Below are 20376 nucleotides of genomic sequence, written 5' to 3'. Positions count from 1 at the left end.
TTCCTCAGATTTAATGAGAGGTGGGTGGGTAGGCATGGAAGGGTAGGAGAGGAGCTCACTGAAATCATCAGTTTTTCTTATGTAATAGTGTGACATGTCAGTAGTGTTTCCAGCAGTCATATAAACATAAATAAAATTACATCTGTTAGGTTAACTTATTCTGTGGGTTAGAGTAAAAAAGAAAAAATAGAGTCTAGAGAAAATGTGAAATAAGTGTACAGATTAACACAGAAGGCCAAATTCCCACTCACAGGCTCTAAGCCAAGGTGTAGTTTCAGAGATAATCTGCTTGATAAATGCCTCGGAGAATTTTTATCATTGCACATCCTACCCATCTCAACTGTTTTAAACAAAATGAACTGGTAGAGAAGTTTGCCGTGGCAAGGGTGACCCGGTGTAGGATAAACATCTTCTGTTCCAGACTGGCTGCTCTTAGGAATGTGATTTCTGACTCACTTTGCTTTCAAAGCTTAGAGAGTAATCTCTAAAGGTGTGGATCTTTCACAGTGAAATGTGAACAGGTCAACTGTATTATTTATTCAGCAGTGATAGAGTCAGGTAATTTCAACCCAATATGTTCTCTGCCAGTGTTTTGTTGCAAGGTAACTAGAGTAACAGAACCAATTCACAACAAAAATGTAATGAAAAATCAAGAAATAAATGCATCAGTTATTTTTTGAACTTTGATTTATTGTTTAGGCCAAAAGTTTTTAAACAGTGAGACAGTAATCACTGTCAGGTCCTGCAACAGTTCTGTGTAATAGTGAACAGAAATGTGCCAGGTGCTGTAAACACACACACACACACACAAGAATATGGCTTGTGCCCTTCTAAAAACCAGTGTATGTTGAATATTACTATGGATTTAGTAAGCACCCTTTGCTTTTAAAATTGGTTTTGACTCTTTAACATCAATTCAAATTTCAGTAATCATCAAAAATTAGGTAGCAAAATAAGCTGTATATGCCAAATTCTTTGGGGATTTTGTGCTCTTCTACTAACTCCTCTTGGCAGTTTCTTTTGCACTTAATTTGAAGGTTAAGATAGCAGAAAATTCAGGTGTTTAAGTGAGTCATTAGTGTAACATAGCTGTGAACTTTATCACACACACACATACACACCCTTGAACAATGTACTATTGTCTGAGATAATCAGTTTCTGATAATGCTTTTCATCAGCATTATCACAGGGCTTTTCCACAACCAGGAATTCCTCTTGAATCATAGTTAAGTGATCATTAATTATTAATACCTTGGTAATTATTCCATATTTGTAGCTCTACTTGTCCTCTGAGTGTGATTTGGGGAGCTTGTTGGCTTGTGCTTAGTTTCTTGCCTAATAGAGTTTGAGTGTTTTTTAAATAATAAAGAGAAAATGCTTAAGATTGCTTAAGTCACTTTAACGAACATTTGGCCACAAGTAACTATGGGGTCACACAGAGTCGGACATGACTGAAGTGACTTAGCAGCAGCAGCAGCAGCAACTCAAACATAGCTGATTGCCGAAGAATTGATGCTTTTGAACTGTGGTGTTGGAGAAGACTCTTGAGAGTCCCTTGGACTGCAAGGAGATCCAACCAGTCCATTCTAAAGGAGATCAATCCTGGGTGTTCATTGGAAGGACTGATGCTAAAGCTGAAACTCCAATACTTTGGCCACCTCATGCGAAGAGTTGACTCACTGGAAAAGACTCTGATGCTGGGAAAGGTTGGGGGCGGGAGGAGAAGGGGACGACCGAGAATGAGATGGCTGGATGGCATCACCGACTCGATGGACATGAGTTTGAGTGAACTCCGGGAGTTGGTGATGGACAGGGAGGCCTGGCGTGCTGTGATTCATGGGGTCGCGGAGAGTCGGACACGACTGAGCAACTGAACTGAACTCAAATATGCTGAAATATGAAATATATTTACTAGATTGGATTTTGTTTGGAATTGTGATTTGTATTACTTATTGGTTTGGCAAGTAATTTAAGATGTAATATGGGTCTGTATATTAGGTAACTAGGTCAATAGAACTGCTAATACTGTATAAGAGGTTTTTTGGGTAAGGTGACCTGTTTGTGCTAGTGTAAAATTGTTGTTTCTATTTGGTAAAATTTGCCGGTGTGTCAGCAGCATACCTCACTGTGGACTATTTCCTTATATGGTTACGTTACAAAATGATATGACCTCTAATTCATAGATCACTTGGTATTTGAGGAATCTTTACTGCTTATTTGTCTTGGGCTTTTGCATCAGAAGAAGCTGTGGATCATGCCCTGATTTTAAACTAGTTATACATATGATTTACTGTAAGGGTTTAGGACAAGTCTTCCAAGTCATTCTCACATATTAGGCAAAAGTGGAACAGAAATGTGAACCTTGAGAGCCAGGCCTTATAGAAGCACCACAGGTTTAGATGGGCCTTGTGAAAGCTGAACACTGTTAGGAGTGTGAATATTGGTTAGCTTCGTGACCAGATTACCTCGTTGCCTCCTCAGAGGGAAGAGTTTGTTGGCCATATACCCTACTTCAGGGCAATGTGTAAATGTCCAGACTGTGTAGCATAAGGACACCACTCAAGAAGGGGCAGTATTTACACCATGGGCTGGACTAACCTGGAGGAGAGCTTGTGAGCAAACATGGCCATGCAACATCTCTAGACAGCACGGACAGCCCCTCCTGCAGAAACGCTCAACATTGGAGCACACATGCTCGACAGAGCATGCGTGTGCCTGTTCACTAACACCTACAGTGTCCACTAGCCCCCAGAGGCCTGCTTCCTGATGCGCTTACTCCTGGGGGTGGGAAGTGGGAGCAGGTGGTGTGGGGGTGGCACTTACTGTGTATGTTGAGTGTAAGCTGGTGGGAGTGTGGGCATGTGTCTGTGTGTGTGTGTTCGGAGAAGCTGCTGGGGAGGCTGTGGAAACCTAGCCCCCTGGGAGAACCTGACTCCCCTGGGGAAGTGTATCTTTACTGGAACAGCCTGGCTCCATTGCTCGTGGGATGGGGAGCCTCTGGCCACTTATTTAAAACATGTTTGATGTATGAAAACCTCATTCCAGTGAATTTAAACTAGATGCTCCTTGTTAGAGCGAGAGACCGTGTTTCTCTTGCCCATTCCCTTTCCTTCCCCTCTCCCTTCTTTCTGGGTGGGTCACTGAACGTGGTTGACAGGTGTCGTCCGGCTGCTCTGGCAGGGCCACCACAGAAGGTTGTTCAGGTTGAACAGTAATATGCTATCTTACAGTTTCTACCAAAGGAAGGCGTTTCTTTCTGCACAAGGCACTAAACTGCCATAGCTGACCCACCTAATCCTCTGCTCTTCACTCAGCTGTTTTATCTTTGGTTCCTTTGTGTCTTTGTGTCTCTGCTTCCATCTCCACTAAGGACTCTTAATATATTCAGTTTCCCAGGAAAGAAGATTTGATAGGTTGTAAGTTACTGTCTCTGTTGGTAGAGGGTTCGGGGCCAGACCACCTCTTCAGCTACCAACCTGCCTTCTAGTTGGCGGAGTGCTCACCTTTCACCCCAGCTGTTAGGAGCTGAGGGGATGGGAGGCATTCTGAATGGTGATCTGTGCAAAGGGAAGTTTTTTCTTCTGTTTTTTTCCTATCACGTTTTTTCCATCTTCATTTCCCCTGACATCTGGTGCAGCTGTTGTTGCTTTTGGTAGCTTATCTAACAGTTTATTTTGCTTTAAGAAGCTCTACAGAATCATAGCTGGTAGTCAGTCATACTTTTTCAGGTGAGGTAATTTCATTGCATTTGTCTTTTTAAAAAAATTTCCTCTTAATCTGTCCATCTACCTAGCTGCCTGCCCAAGTTGGTGTTTTCCCAACTGTAGTCATGGCATATTAATATGCTGCAAGTATTTTAAGTTTTCCGAGGTCACGTAGATTATAATGCATATTAGCACTCTGAAGCCTTAAAAAGTAGGACTATGGTATGTAAAAGGTTTTTTCTTTTTTTTCCCTCCTTCCCTAAAGAATAACTGTCATGTTTTAATGAGAACCAATAGTCTATAGAACAGTTTGAGAAACACATGTAAAGCTAATCCTTTGTTAATCAGGTGGCTTGTCCTTTTTTCCTTAATAATGAAGAAGTAAGTTCTGGGTGTTACTGTTATAATGCCTTGCTGCTCTGTACTGTGTTTCTTCAAGCAAGTTTTGCACTCTAGTACTTCCAAAGGTACCACATAACCACCGTTTCCACCTTATACAGTTGTCATTCTGGAGTTATTTTTGATTGTTGCATCTGTTATCCCTCATTCTATCTTTTAATTGGATTAAATCAATATATTTCTTTTTTAACTCTGCTTCAGTAACTGAACTCTTATTCAAGATATAATCACTTTATTTTTGGACAACTGCAGTCAGTTGTATAAGCATAAGCACTGGCAAGACTCTCCTAACAAATAAACAGAAACAGGTTCTTAACTATGTAGCTCATTGAGGTAAGCCTTACAGGTATGTAAAGATGAAGAGAACAGCCTTCTAGAAATTTTCTCTATACTGGCCACTGGTGTATACTTAACTGTTAGAAGTTAAGATAATGTTTTAGGGGATAAACAACAAGATCCTACTGTATAGTATAGGGAACTCACTGTGTTCAGTATCCTCTGATAAACCATAATGGAGGGCTTTCCTGATAGTCCACTGGTTAAGAACACTCCTGCCAATGCAGGGGACACGGGTTTGATCCTTGCTCTGGGAAGATCCCACATGCTGCGGAGCAACTAAGCCCATGTGCCACAACTACTGAGCCCCCTCCCTAAGCCTGTGCTCTGCAGCAAGAGAAGCCACCACAGTGACAAGCCTGCACACTGCAACTAGAGAAAGCGCGTTTGTGCAACAGTGAAGAACAGCACAGCCAAAAACAAAAAACACTTTAAAACCATAATGGAAGAGAATGTGAATAAGAATACGTGTGTGTATCTATAGGTATATATGTAACTGAATCACTTTGCTGTGCAGCAGAACATAGCAAAATATTGTAGATCATACCTCAATAAGATAAGTTTAAAAAAGGGTAAATGTTTTAGAGACACACAATCCTATTGGATTGTATTAGTTATGTGTTGTTGCATAGCAGATTACCTCAAAACTTGGTGACAGCACAGTAAAATTTACCCCCTCACAGTTTCTGTGGTTGGTTGTCTGGAAGTAGCTTAGTAGTTTTGGCCCAGAGGTCTCTCCTGAGGTGGCAGCTGGCGCCGCTGTATCTCAAGGCTTGACGGGCTGGAGGCTCTGCGTCCAGGTGGCTCACACACTCGGCTATAGGCAGAAAGGCCTGCAAGGAGCCTCGGTTGCTTGCTTCAGGGACCTTTCCATATGGTTACCTGGGTGACCGCATTGCAAGGCATTTGGCTTCCCCTAGGAAGAGGGGAGGGAAGGAGGAGCAAGGAAGCAAGGAGGTTTTTTATGACCGAGTCTCAGAAGTCACAGGGCTTCCCAGATGGCACTAGTGGTAAAGAAACTCCTTGCCATGGGTGGACATGTGTTCCCTATCCTGATCCTCTCTCACACATGTACACCCATGGCTGATTCATGTGACTGTATGGTAAAAACCACCACAATATTGTAAAGTAGTTAGCCTCCAATTAAAATAAAAATAAAATAGGGCAACATATGGTGATCAATAAAACAAGTAAGCATTACAAAAAAAAAAAAAAAAGAACCTCCTTGCCAGTGCAGGAGATGCATTAGACTTGGATTCAGTCCCTGGGTGGGGAAGATCCTCTGGAGGAGGACATGGCAACCCACTCCAGTATTTTTACCTGGAGAATCCCATGGACAGAGGAGCCTGGTGGGCTACAGTCCATGGGATCGCAAAGAGTCAGACACGACTGAAGCGAGTTAGTATACAGCACTCAGAAGTCACACACTGTCACTTCCATCATATTCTGTTAGTTAGAATCAAGTCACTGAGTCTAGCCTACTGGCAAAGAGAAGGGAATTAAGTTCAGTTCTTGAAGGGAGGAGTATCAAAGAATTTGTAGATTTTAAAATTACTGCAGGGGTTCAAAGGAGAGAGAGGTAGAAGATTAGAAAAATGTTTCCCCTTTGATTAGTTATCTTCAAGCAGTGCTTTACTTAAACTAGCAGGTAGTTGCTGGTTCTAAGACAAGAGTGATGTCACCATAACCTCGCATTATTCATCTTCTTCCTCTGCCTTCGCTGAGATATCATTGATTTCCTACCTTTCTGTTATTCTTACATCACATTTTATCTATTTCAGTTAAAACTGTGCTTTGGACACACTGCCTTAAGTTGCTTTGGTTTGGCTGCTCATATTTCCTACCAGTTAAGTACCTTCAATTCTTTAGCCTTGCCACTCCTTTTATCACTTCATAGTGCGTACTATTGGCATTTATATCATACTGTTAGTCATATTCTTTCTATTAGATTGTAAACCCCTGGAAGGCAGAAGGCATTCCTTTGACTGCGCCATTGTGTATACTCTGGATGTATTGCGTGTATTCTGTAACACATATTTCATTGTGTTTTAAAATGCCATCAGTAGTAAAATGCACCATATTTTATGTACCTCTAAGAAAGAAAATAATGCTGGCAGTTAAACTGTGTAAGACCTGTCCCAGTTCTAATGATACACAAATGTAAAACATTGTGCACCTTAGAATTATTGAAATATGGCCATCTGTTCAGGCGTTCATTCTTTTCATAACTGTGTATTCCTTGGGAAGCATTTCTGAACTCAGATTTGGAGCACATTATTTCCTCCCATTGGAATGGTGTTAGAGGTGGTGTTCCTGCCTAAAGATTTAGCATGAAAAACTTAGCTATGACCAACAGTACATTAAAAACAGATGCTGCCAGGGCTTCCCTGCTGGCTCAGTGGTAAAGAATCCACCTGCCAGTGCAGGAGACGTAGGTTTGATCCCTGGTCCAGGAGTAGCCCACATGCCCTGGGCCACAGCTGTTGAACCTGTGCTTTAGAGCCTGGAAACTGCAGCTGCTGAGGCCCACTGGTGCAGAGCTGGTGCTGCAATCAGAGAGGCCACCACAATAAAAGCTTGTGCAGCACAACCAGAGAGGGCAGCCCCCGCTCGCCACGACTAGAGGGGAGCCTGCACAGCAGCGAAGACCCGGCACCGAAAAAATTAGATCAGTAAGCAATTAAAGCAAGCAAAACAGATGTTACCGTAGACCTGCAGTTATTGTAGTTCTCGTTCCGATACAGTAGGTAGAACTGTTATATATTTTGATTTATAATGTACTATGTACGTGTGTGTGTAGTACAAATACATCACTGTACTTCATCATCAATTTGAGTTAAAGTGTCGACTTTATCTTAAATATTGGTGTCCTCATGATTCTTTCCATTGACTCCTCCCTCAGCACTGTCTTCCAGAGTGCCCTCATTCTACCTCATGCTTTCAACCTGCAGTTTTATAAATGCAGCCCTGTTGTCTTTTCTGAGATCCAGACCCACATTGTGCTCTGTCTCCTTGGATGTTTTCTGGACACTGAGCCTCAAAATTTACCAATCTGTATTTGTCCATCCTTATACTGTTGCAACAAAGTAGTTAAGAGCTCTAGACTCTGACTGTAGGCAAGTTGCTTACCTTTCTGTGGCTCAATTTCCTCATCTGTAATGTGGGGGTAATAATAGTACTCATGTTTATTTTGAAGATCAATGTAATTAATACATATAAACTGCTTAAAATGCCTCTGGTAAATAGTAGTAAAGTGTTAGTTGCTCAGTCATGTCCAACTCTTTGCAAGCCCATGAACTGTAGCCCTCCAGGTTCCTCTATCCATGGAGTTCTCCAGGCAAGAATACTGGAGTGAGTAGCCATTCCCTTCTCCAGGGGATATTCCCAACCCAGGGATTGAACCTGGGTCTTCCACACTGCAGTCAGATTCTTTACTATCTGAGCCACCAGGGAAACCCCCTAGTAAATGGCACCCCACTCCTGTACTCTTGCTTGGAAAATCCCATGGATGGAGGAGCCTGGTAGGCTGCAATCCATAGGGTCGCTAAGAGTTGAACACAACTGAGCAACTTCACTTTCACTTTTCCCTTTCATGCATTGGAGAAGGAAATGGCAACCCACTCCAGTGTTCTTGCCTGGAGAATCCCAGGGACAGGGGAGCCTGGTGGGCTTTCATCTGTGGGGTCACACAGAGTTGGACACGACTGAAGTAACTTAGCAGTAAATAATAAGTGATCCATAAATATTAGCCTATTTAAAAAAAATTGTTAATGTCATCATTGTCATCGATAGGTCTAGTTTTTGACTGTTTTCCCTTTCTTCATCTACAGCGCTCAAGAGCGAGGAGATATGTAGGAGCAATGGGTTGCTCTAAGTTAGCAACTGTTTTTACTGTTCCTTGAATGTAGGAAATGCTACAGAACAGGACATGATTAAATGCAAAGTGAATGACACAGACCATAGAGTAATGGTGAGGTTTGGTGTGTTAATGAGTAAACAGATGTCATAGCTTAGCTGTCCTTTCTAATGATGTTCCTAAAGGAACTTTATGTAAGTAAAACAATGGCAAGTGGGAGATTCAGCATATTATTTTATTATTAATTGGGCTTTTGGTTAAAATAACAGTAGAGAGCTGTTCTGGTAAACTGGGATGTGTATTGCTAAAACTTAAAGCCTAGGCAAGGGGTCTCCCTTTCTCCTAAATCTGACCTGCTTTCTCTTATGGCTGCGAAGACCCAAACTTTAGTCTTTTAGGATTTGTAGGAGAGAAATAAGCAAGAGCAAGATCGCCATCCCTGGTGGATATATACATGTGACCTTTAATCTGCAGTTAATATTCAGACTCATAAACAAGTCCGATCAGTGTTTTGAACTGTGACCCAGTCAGATTAGCATCTTGTGGGCCCAGCTTCAGCTCTCTGGTGAGCTTGGCCTGCAATTGTCTGTCTAGCAGCCCTACATTCTGACTTTTCTTAGGTCAGCCCCTAGGTCCTGGGGAAAGGTGCAAAGAAGTTTTCAAATTTAAGGGTAAGATTACTCTTTGAGATGAAACTAAGGAGAAATGTCGTGTGATAAATAAGATCTGCCATTTGGAAAAGTGGCCCACCAATAATGATAGCTACTGTGGCATTTTAGTAATGTGCTGATTTTAATTTTGATAACAGGAATGTAATCTCAGAGGAATATGATTATATATGATTATGTTAGCAGAGCAGAACTGAAGCCTGATCATATTGTAGTCAGCCTGAGATGACTGTGATGACAGAGGGGAGGATGATTAACTTGGCCACTAGAGAGGAGGCACCTGTAATGTTGTCTGCGATGTTGCAAGCTCAGGTACATTGTTCAGGTAAACTCCAGGAGGGCAGAGGCCACAGGCCACGTCGGCTTTGGTCCCTTCAGAGTTCAGTGTTCAGTGAGGAACGCAGTAGGCTTTCATTGTTCACTGGTTGAATGACTGAATGAATATTTTTATTGGGTAGTAGTATCGATGTTCATGATAAGGGAGATTTGGCTTAAGCTTAGGGTCCCAGTGTATATTCAGGAAGCTGATTTTTGGATAAATTCTCCCCTCGCCCCCTGCCACCCTGTGCTGGGTCTTTGTTACTGTGTGTGGGCTTTCTCTAGTTGTGATGAGTGGGGGCTACTCTGTTGTGGTGGCTTCTCTTGTTGTGAAGCACGAGCTCCAGAGCATGGACTAGATAGTTGGGTGCATGGGCGTAGTTGCTCTGCAGCATGTGGAATCTTCCCAGATCAGGGATCAAACCCGTGTCCCCCTGTATTGGCAGGTGGATTCTCAACTAGTGGACCCCCAGGGAAGTCTGATTTTTGACTATTGTTGTTCAGTTGCAAACTTGTGTCTGACTCTTTATGACCCCAAGAACTGTAGCATGCCAAACTTTCCTGTCATTCACCATCTCCTGGAGTTTGCTCAGATTCATAGTCATTGAGCAGTGATGCCATCCAGCCATCTCATCCTCTCTTGCCCCTTCTCCTCTTGGCCTCAATCTTTCCCAGCATCAGAGTCTTTTCCAATGAGTTGGCTTTTTGCATCAGGTGGCCAAAGCAAAGTTTTGGATAAATTCTTCATAGTGTCATTTTTATATCTCTTATATAGCATGCTGCTAAGTCACTTCAGTCGTGTCCGACTCTGTGTGACCCCATAGACGGCAGCCCACCAGGCTCCCCCGTCCCTGGGATTCTCCAGGCAAGAACACTGGAGTGGGTTGCCATTTCCTTCTCCAGTGTGTGAAAGTGAAAAGTGAAAGTGAAGTCGCTCAGTCATATCTGACTCATAGCGATCCCGTGGACTGCAGCCTACCAGGCTTCTCCATCCATGGGATTTTCTAGGCAAGAATACTGGAGTGGCTTGCCATTGCCTTCTCTGCTTATATAGCATAGAAAAACATTTTAAAGGTTCATAGTCATTTGAATCATAAATGAGTTGTTATTTTAATCCTAGTAAGTTTAAAATATGCATTAGAAATTGTTTAATAAAATAGTAAATAGATGTAGTATCCTTTCTTCTTAGTTTAGCCTTGTATTAAGTAGAATTTGGCAAAACAGTGAGTGACAGAAACCCAAAACAACTGATTGAACAAGGTGGAAGTTTCCTTTCTTTCCTGTAAATATGGATAGCCCTGAGCCAGTGTGGGGCTTTCATGTTCATTAGGGGACCCTGCTTTCTCCTTGTAGGTAAAGATAGCCTCTGTAGTTCCTGTCATCAGTTTTGTATTCTCACCAGCAGGAAGGACATGAGGTGGCAAGAACTGAGCTCATCCCTATCCTGTGAAGATACCTCCCAGAAGTCACACATCAATTCTGCTTTGTCCCTCTAATTATAACCAAATCACAGGGCACAGCTAGCTGCAGTGTGTGCTGGAAAATTTAGTCTTTGCTGGAGATGGCTGTGTGCCTAGTCAAAAATCAGAGATTGTGTTACTTTGGAAGACAAGTATTGCAGGACAGCTGTCAATCTGTACCATAAATCCCAAGGGATAATGTAGTAGTAACACATTTGGTAATTCAATCTTTAATATTGTTTAGAAGAATATCATACTACTGTAATGAGTTTGGTATAGGAATTTCCCTGAAATGTTTTTTTGATCTAATGACGACTTCAGATTTTTAGTGCCAGGTTAGTTTTTTAACAAGATGAACAGATGTTTGATTTGAACATTCTGATCTTAGTAGCATAATCTACCCTGTATGTTTTAAAGTTTTCATGGGATCCATTATAGTAGAAATAATTACTGAAATTTCCTGTTTCTATACACTAAACATGATTAAAGACCTCTTAGAAACATTTAGTTCTTATTTATAAATTAGAAAACTGTGTAGACATCTTGTTGCTATTAATATGATATTGAGAAATGCTTTTATAAACACTTTAGTAATATTGCTATCTAGCTTTATAAAACATCCACATTTTTCTTTGGTATTTTATCTGTATTGGCTTAGCACCTTTTTCTTAGCTTAGTGGAAATTTTGGAGTCTGTGGAATCCTTAAGCTGTTTTTACACCAAGGAAAAAATTATAGTAACTTGGTTTATAGTTATGCTTGAAATAATCTATAAGCGTCTTGATAATTTTAGTTTTGTAACTCATAGGACACAATTTATCTTTCCATCTGTTGTTGTATGTTGTATTTTATTTGCTCCAGCATACAAGTACACAGTGTGCAGTTATAAATTGTCATAGTGATTATTTCTGTCAACTTAGACCCAAAGTTATGAATGTGTTATACAGTTATAGTGTCCAGGAACTTCTTAAACCCCTGAAGTGTTAAGAAATTGATCATACTGATTACTTTTTAAGCAGACATAGAAGGGCACTGGGGAGGAGGTTGGAGAGAGAGGGAGCCTTGCCTTTTCATACTCCTGCAGTTTGTCATGGGCTTCCCTGGTGGCTCAGATGGTAAAGAATCTGCCTTCAATGAGGGAGACCTAGGTTCTGATCCCTGGGTTGGGAAGATCCCCTGGAGGAGGGCGTGGCAACCCACTCCAGTATTCTCGGGCTTCCCTGGTGACTCAGATAGTTAAGAATCAGCCTGTAATGTGAGAGACCTGGATTCAATCCCTAGATCAGGAAGATCCCCTGGAGGAGGGCATGGGAACCCACTCCAGTATTCTTGCCTGGAGAATCCCCATGGACAGAGAAGCCTGGCGGGCTGTAGTCCATGAGGTCACCGTCGGACACAATTGAGTGACTAAGCACAGCACACAGCACCGTTTGTCATGTGTAAATATTATATAAATACAGAAGAAAAATCTGTGCTTTTTATTTTTAGATTCTTGCCATGCTCTTTTTATTAAATGCTTTAGTAACATCTGAGTTTAATTTATGTATGAGGTGGGGCATACACAATGACCTAGACACCGATTGTGTGCCTTTGAAGAATTTTCTCACCAAAGAGAATAAGACATGGAGTGCTCCATAGAGGAGAGTGCCTTAAGAGATGATGGTCCTGTGGTTTAAGAAAGAGCATTAGCTCTGGCTGGAGGCCTTAGGGAAGATTTGGTGTAGGAGGCGGTGTTTAACCTGTGTTTTGAAGGATTGGCAGGATTTGGACATGTGATAAGTAGCTAAGAGGATTTCAGGCAGGAAATTGCATGGAGCAAAGGCACAGGCTGGAAAACATGGGGAACGGTGAGTACTTTTGCTGCTCTATGAGGAAGATTATTAAATTGTATTTCAATTTCCTTTTTTAAAAAACAGTCTTAAAAATGTTCTGTAGTAGATGCAGGCAGACGCTGTTCTTTCACCTCAGGTGGTTTATGTTTGAAGCTGTTTCTGGTAGCAGTTCAAATTTGGAGAGGAATGCTTTGGGCTGATTTCTCTAAGGAAGAACAGACTGGTCTGGCTGGAACCGCAAAGCACTGGAAAGACAGGTTGGGATCAGAGCATGGGGAGATTAACACCAGTGTGAGACTATTTGAGAACCTGATGCATTCAAATTAAATACAAGTTGTAATTGTAAAGTTAATATATACTCATTGTAATCGATTCATACAGTTCAGAGCAATGCCCACTTTCCCAGTATTCTTCCAGACATTAATAAGCACTTGTGTACGTGCTAAGCACACTATCTTGAATTTTGCTTTTTACTTAATATTCCAAGCACACATTTTCAAGTCAGTTGTAATTATAATTCAGGTCTTTTTTTTTTTAAATAAAATTTGCATAGTGGGGCATTGTGTGGATGCATGCTTTAATTTCCTGTTGATGGACACTTAAATTGGTTCTGACTTAAAAAAATCCTTGTACCTGTGCAATTGTGTGGGTGTATCTGTAGGGTAAATTCTTAGAAGTGGAATTGCTACAGCAGTAGTTGTGTGCATTTTTAATTTTCATAACTGTTAATGAATTGACCTCCAGGATATGCCAGTATATACAGAGTTTTAGGGTTCAGATTTACACATCTTATCACCAGCCCTGGATATTTGAAAGTTCTTGATCTTTGCTAACGTGATAGGTGAAAAACGTACAGTATTTTAACTTCTGTTAAAATAACTTTCAACTATGAGTGAAGTTAATGATCATCATAATTTTAAAATACATGTTTTGTTGTGTCTTAGTAATAGAGCTGGGTGGTGGTTTATATTCAATGGAACACTTCTTTCCAAGTACCATTTATTTATTTTAAAAATAGCTTTATTGAGACATAATTCACATACTATAAAATTTGACCTTTTATTGAAGTATACATATATGAGTTTTAATTGTTTAAAATCGAGTGCCAGCCATTGCTGTATTATTTGTAGTAAATAACTATCATGCTGAACTTGAGGTCCTCTCTTTGTTTCCAAGTTCATCAGCATATTAGGCCCCAAATAGGAAGTGGGGAATGCAACTTCTCTTGTTATTTTTCCAGTCTGTAGGTCTCTCTCACCTGAGAGTGCAGTCGGGCTGGCTAGGTTCTGAGATGGAATTATGCATGACAACTGCTTTGGAATCTCAGTGCTTTGGTACTGGATGGGGAGCAATTTCTTTTAAATAACTTGTAGTTGAAACTGATCTCCAACTGATAAAGGCAACGCAAACTTGTTGACTTATCCTGACATGTAAAAAATGTGAAATCTGGAGTGAAAAAGCTGAGGTGAAAAGATTTAAAAGATATGGTAAGTGTAAGGTTAGTAAGAGTTTTTTTCTTTTTTATAGGGGTGATTCAACTGCTTTGTAGTTACTATGTTCATTTTTTATTTCAGAGATTTCTTAATATCTACTAAAGTGTATGTGTGTGTGTGTATGATAAGATGATTACACACTTCACTTGGAGAGTGGTGGTGATCTGACTGTGTGTGTTTCTGTTATGTTTCACATAGGTGTTTTCGTGTTGAGAAAAACATACTGATAAGTAAAAATTGAAGACTAAGTTTTTGAGTAAAATCTTTTTTGTCTTCTATAGTGTTGGCTCCCATCTAGTGGGACCCCAGGCAGCCCCTGTCTGAGGACTGTTACAGAAAAGTAGCTCCTATTCCTGACCAAGTCTGGGACCCTTATCTGTATATGGTTGTCTACTTGGGGAAAGGTATAGAGGGAGGCTCTTAGTAATTTTCTGTTGATTTTGGTAGAAGTAATTCTTTCCTTTTGATTTTTATAAAGTAATACTTGAAGCATTTAGTTTCCTGTTCTTCCTAGTAAAAATATCCTTAAAACTGTGATTCTTTTGCATTTTAACCCCATCATCTTCTATTATTTCTCCATATTTTTATGCTTGTTCTGTTTGGAAGGTTATTTTTGATGTTGGTTCTAGTCCTTTAAAGTGTCTCCTCATTTTCTCCTTTGACATCTCATTTCATGTTACCAGTTTTTTCAAGTTTTAGATTTTTTCCTATCATAAAGTCCCTTGGGCTTTGGCTTGTAGTTTTGATTAAAGTGGATTTTCATAGGGAGACTGATGGGCTTCCCTGTTGACTCAGAAGACGCAGGTTTGATCCCTGGGTTGGGAAGATCCCCTGGAAGAGGGCATGGCAACACACTCCAGTATTCTTGCCTGGAGAATCCCATGGACAGAGGAGCCTGGTGGGCTACAATCTCTAGGGTTGCAGAGAGTCAGACATGACTGAGCAACTGAGCAACCACAGGGCGATTGAAGATGGCGCTGACTGACACTTGGGTCAGTGGTATGATTACTGAGGAAGAGACTAATGTGAGCACTGAATGACTTGAATGTAGCATTTAGCTTAGTTAATGGATCTTTCCATTTCCACTTGAGGACAATATTCTGGCTTAGAAGCACCGTACTGAGAAAATACAAAAATAAAATTCTTGTGTGCTGTGTGCATTTGGGTCCAGGTGAGACATGAGAACTGGGTGACCTATGGGGGAAGCAGTGTTTATAACTCTAGAAACAATGTTTTGCTGAGATGCGATGTTGATTTGATAGGAGAGAATAATTGGGTCTTTTAAATACACTGTGTGCTTCTTGCTTCACCACATTGTCCTGAACCATGACAACCAATGAGCATTGTATTAATAAGTAAGCTTGACTAGTTAGTGTGAGATGACCTGTCTTGTGGCTTTGAAGTGTGATGAGGTGACCTGCTTCCTTAGCTGTCAAATGGGGATTATCGTATATCAACTGAAATGAAAACATGGATATGGAAATAAGTTGAAAATACAAACCCTATAAATCTGAAGTGCTTCAGTTATCTTTTTCTTTCTCAGGAAACTCAGCAATTGCAGCCTACAACCCTTACTTAATCCAGAAATATTTATCCTCTGTAATGTTACCTTTAGAGAAATCCACTGTTTTCTTGGTGTGTTTCTCATACAAACACTACATGCTGTTGTATTTGTTTCAAATATTGTTAAGGAGGTACTAATGAGTGCTCAGTTAGCACTCAGCAATACTAGAGAACTTAGGTTTTTGTCCTAAAATAAAATTTTTCTTTTCATTTTATGACAAGAGACATCAAAAAGGCATTTTTTTTTGAGAATGACAATGCATTGTCTTTTTCTTCTTTTTTAACAAATGCAGCAGTCTTAAAATTCCAGAAATCTGTAAATACATCAGTTCAGTCATTCAGTCGTGTCCGCCTCTGTGACTCCACACCAGGCTTCCCTGTCCTTCACCATCTCCTGGAGCTTGCTCAAACTCATGTCCATCGAATCAGTGATGCCATTCAACCATCTCATCCTCTGTCGTCCCCTTCTCCTCTTACCTTCAATCTTTCCCAGCATCAGGGTCTTTTCCAGTGAGTCAGTTCTTCACATCAGGTGGCCAAAATGTTGGAGCTTCAGCATCAGTCCTTCCAATGAACACCCTGGATTGATCTCCTTCAGAATGGACTGGTTGGATCTGCTTGCAGCCCAAGGGACTCTCAAGAGTCTTCTCCAACACCACAGTTCAAAAGCATCAATTCTTCAGCACTCAACGTTCTTTATGGTCCAACTCTCATATCTGTACATGATCACTGGAAAAACCCTAGTCTTGACTAGGTGGACCTTTGTTGGCAAAGTAATGTCTCTGCTTTTTAATTTGCTGTCTAGGTTTATCATAGCTTTTCTTCCAATGAGCAAGCGTCTTTTAATTTCATGGTTGCAGTCACCATCTGCAGTGATTTTGGAGCCCAAGAAAATAAAGTCTGTCACTGTTTCCATTTTTACCCTGTCTGTTTGCCATGAGGTGATAGGACTGGATGCCATGATCTTTGTTTTTTGAATGTTGAGTTTTAAGCTCAACTTTTTGAGTTTTAAGCTCAACATTTTAACTTTTTCACTCCTCTTTCACTTTCATCAAGAGGCTCTTTAGTTCCTCTTTGCTTTCTGCCATAAGGGTGGTTTCATCTGCATATCTGAAGTTCTTGATTATTTCTCCTGGTAATCTTGATTCCAGCTTGTGCTTCATCCAGCCTGGCATTTTGCATGATGTACTCTACATAAGTTAAATAAGGTGACAATATACAGCCTTGACATACTCCTTTCTCAATTTGGAACCAGTCCATTTTTCCATGTCCAGTTCTAACTGTTGCTTCTTGACCTGCATACAGATTTCTCAGGAGGCAGTTAAGGTGGTCTGGTATTCCCACCTCTTTCAGAATTTTCCACATTTTATTGTGATCCACACAGTCAAAGAGTTTGGCGTAGTCAATAAAGCAGAAGTAGATGTTTTTCTGGACTCTCTTGCTTTTTCTATGATCCAGCAGATGCTGGCAATTTGATCTCTGGTTCCTCTGCCTTTTCTCCAGCTTAAACATCTGGAAGTTCTCGGTTCATGTACTGTTGAAGCCTGGCTTGGAGAATTTTGAGCATTATTTGCTAGCATATGCGATGAGTGCAGTTGTGCAGTAGTTTGAACATTCTTTGGCATTGCCTTTCTTTGGGATTGGATTGAAAAACTGACCTTTTCCAGTCCTGTGGCCATTGCTGAGTTTTCCAAGTTTGCTGACATATTGAGAGCAGCACTTTCACAGCATCATCTATTTGAAATAGCTCAACTGGAGTTCCATCACCTCCACTAGCTTGGTTCGTAGTGATGCTTCCTAAGGCCCACTTGACTTTGCATTCCACCATTGTGGTTATCTGGGTCATGAAGATCTGTTTTGTATAGTTCTTCTGTGTATTCTTGCCACCCCTTTTTAATATCTTCTTCTATTAGGTCCATACCATTTCTGTCCTTTATTGTGCCCATCTTTGCATGAAATGTTCCCTTGGTATCTCTAATCTTCTTGAAGAGCTCTCTAGTCTTTCCTATTGTTTTCCTCTATTTCTTTGCGTTGATCACTGAGAAAGTCTTTCTTATCTCCCCTTGCTATTCTTTGTAACTCTGCATTCAGATGGGTGTATCTTTCCTTTTCTCCTTTGCCTTTAGCTTGTCTTCTTTTCTCAGCTATTTGTAAGACCTCCTCCAGCAACCATGTTGCCTCTTTGCATTTGGTTTTCTTGGTGATAGTCTTGATCCCTGCCTCCTGTACAGTGTCATGAACCTCTGACTGTAGTTCTTCAGACACTCTATCATATCTAATCCCTTGAATCTATTTGTCACTTCCACTGTAAATATATGTTTTGGTGGAAAAATTTAATGAGGATGTCATCAGTAGGTTATTGTTTAAGTTAGGGATAGGAGTGTTTTTCCTGCCACCTCAGTTGCAGCCCCGCGAACTTCTAATATTAAGGTCTAGAGAGATCTGGTGTTAGCATGTATCCCCTGAAGTGATTTAAGAGGCTGTTTTTCTTTCTCAAGTTGCTTATTCCAGTCTGATCGCTCAGGAAGGAAGCTTTGAAGATGTTTTACTTTCTGGGAGTCAAAGATTAATTTGTAATTAAAAAGGTTAATAGAGTCTTTTTTCCCTCCTTCTAAAAAAAAAAAAGGCCCTGAGTCAGGGGAGAGTTGTCTGGTTAACTGCTTACTTTTCCCATGAGGAGATCAGATAATTTGTTTTCTCCTTTGGTTTGGATATTTGAGGTAATTTCTCTGCTTAAAAATAAAATTCTGTAGGAAGGAGTCATGTTTTTATCACTTCTTGAGAAGAAGAATTCAGTTGTAAGACACCACTAAAAAGAATCCAACCTCTGGGGGAAGTGTTAGAGAATTGAGTGTTGCTAAAGCATCAAGAATGGAGGAGGTGGACCTATTTTGAGCTTATCTGTGATACCTGTTTAGAGTAGGTAAACTGGTATGGTACTCATACCAGCGAGTAGGCATGGCTGTGTTGTTGAGCTTTGGTTTTACTTTAGATGCAGTGACAGCCATGTGTCTTTTAGGAGGTGATTGTCTAGCAGTAACTGAGTGTGCACTGTGGCCCAGGCACCGCAGGACCACTTACAGAGACGCTTTTGAGGGTTTTAGCCTCCGGTTCATGGTGTTACTGAAAAAAGAACTGTGGCCATTCCAGATGTAATCTGGACAGGAGACCTGTTGTTTTTATTACATTGAATTAGCAGTCAGTCTTTGAATTTTTTTAGTGGATGCTATAAGAGAAAGGGTCCATAAGGATAACAGATGGCTATGAAATTAGCCAAAAGCATAAGTAAGAGTATATTTCAGAGATGAGGTAAACCTATTGTGATTACCTGCTTTCTACTGATTTCTGTGAATTACTGACCTGATGTTTGATTTTGGATGTGCAGAAAAAGTTCTACAATTTGGTACTTTTTCTATTATAAACTTAATGGATACAAAAAGATATAACTTAGACTTCATTAAGTGAAGAAGGCACCTTTCTGGTATATCTTTTTCTGTGAAACTTCACCTTTTCTGTTGATGATAAATTTTGGGAGAGAATTGTTCGAAGTTTATATCATAGTGATGATGTACTCAGTTGTATGTGACTTTCTGCGACCCCATGAACTATAGCCCACCAGGCTTCTCTGTCTATGGGATTCTCCAGGTAAGAATACTGGCATGGGTCGCCATGCTCTCCTCCAGGGGATCTTCCTGACCTAGGGATTGAACCTAGGTCTCCTGCATTTCAGGCAGGTTCTTTACCTTCTGAGCCACCAGCGAAGCCTAAGGAATGATGTACTTTACTTGTGTAGATGGTTTCAAAGTTCTTTTCCCTTTATACTTTCTGTTTTACTTGATTATTAGAAAATTATGTTTTGAAACTAGTGTCTTTTTTATTAAATACGGTATGTTCCCTTATCTTCTCCTATGATTCCTATGTTTAATTTGAAAACAGATTTCAGAAGAATCATACTCTCCAAGTACCTATAGCAGTGATAAAAAGGAAAGTACAGTCTTGTTTTTCCGAAATGATAGATAAGGTGATAAATAAGTGAAACAATGATTATCATAGAGAATATCTGTAACTTAAGGCCAAAGCTTTTAGGAGGTTGCTCTCAGCTGTCTCCTTTTCTCTGGGCGGTTGACTTTTGGTAAGGGAGCATCTGAGTGGTACGTTGGGCTTGTCGACAGTAAGTTATCCTAGTGTCTCTTGCCGTACTGGGCCCTGGGAGCTCAAAGATTAATAAGATGTGTCCCTCCTCTCAACAGAGTTCATGACCAAAAGGAAGAAACAGATATGGAGAAAAATCAGTACAATGCAGTCTGAAAAGAACTACAGAAGAAGTAGAAACATCATGTTCTGACAGCCCAGAGTGAGAAGTGTACATACACCCAGGACATTTATGTAGCACTTAGTTTTTAAAACACAGGATATCTTTTCCTGTCTCTTGACAAGTTGGTCCTTCAGCCCCACTTCTGGCAGCTGCATGTTTTGTGGATGTGTGACCTGGTGTAAGTGAGTGCGCCTTTCCTTGTCACTGATGGTTTCTGGGGAGTAGAATGTACATCTCTTGGCAGAGGTTGGGCATTCTAACCCTGTATTATAATGAATCCCAAATACTTTTCGATGTGTTTTGTTTACTCAGAGCTGATATGACAATAATTTTGTTCTTTTTTCCTGAGCCCCTTCTTTGGGAAGGGGGAAACTCTTTTCAAATAAAGAGAGGAGTCCTGTAGCAGAAGGACCTAGCATTGCCCTTGGACTTC

General features: G+C 40.6%; 1 protein-coding gene across 4 annotated transcripts in view; it reads left to right on the top strand.

Annotated features, from left to right (window-relative positions):
- The window catches only part of RERE (arginine-glutamic acid dipeptide repeats), a 417526-nt gene that overhangs the window by 3033 nt on the left and 394117 nt on the right, over positions 1 to 20376 (top strand). The window contains exon 1 of one of the 4 annotated variants that reach the window (XM_055419485.2): positions 11332 to 12587. The exons of the other annotated variants lie outside the window; for them this stretch is intronic. The gene's annotated coding sequence lies outside the window, so the exon portion shown is untranslated. Of the gene's footprint in view, positions 1 to 11331; positions 12588 to 20376 lie in introns of those variants that run through there. 4 annotated transcript variants of the gene reach the window in all.

Source organism: Moschus berezovskii, chromosome 17 (assembly GCF_049115385.1).
Source record: "Moschus berezovskii isolate FMDL1 chromosome 17, NW_MosBer_1.0, whole genome shotgun sequence".
NCBI lineage: Eukaryota > Metazoa > Chordata > Mammalia > Artiodactyla > Moschidae > Moschus > Moschus berezovskii.
Note: the sequence above shows the minus strand (reverse complement) of the source record. Positions and strands in the feature narration are given on the sequence as shown.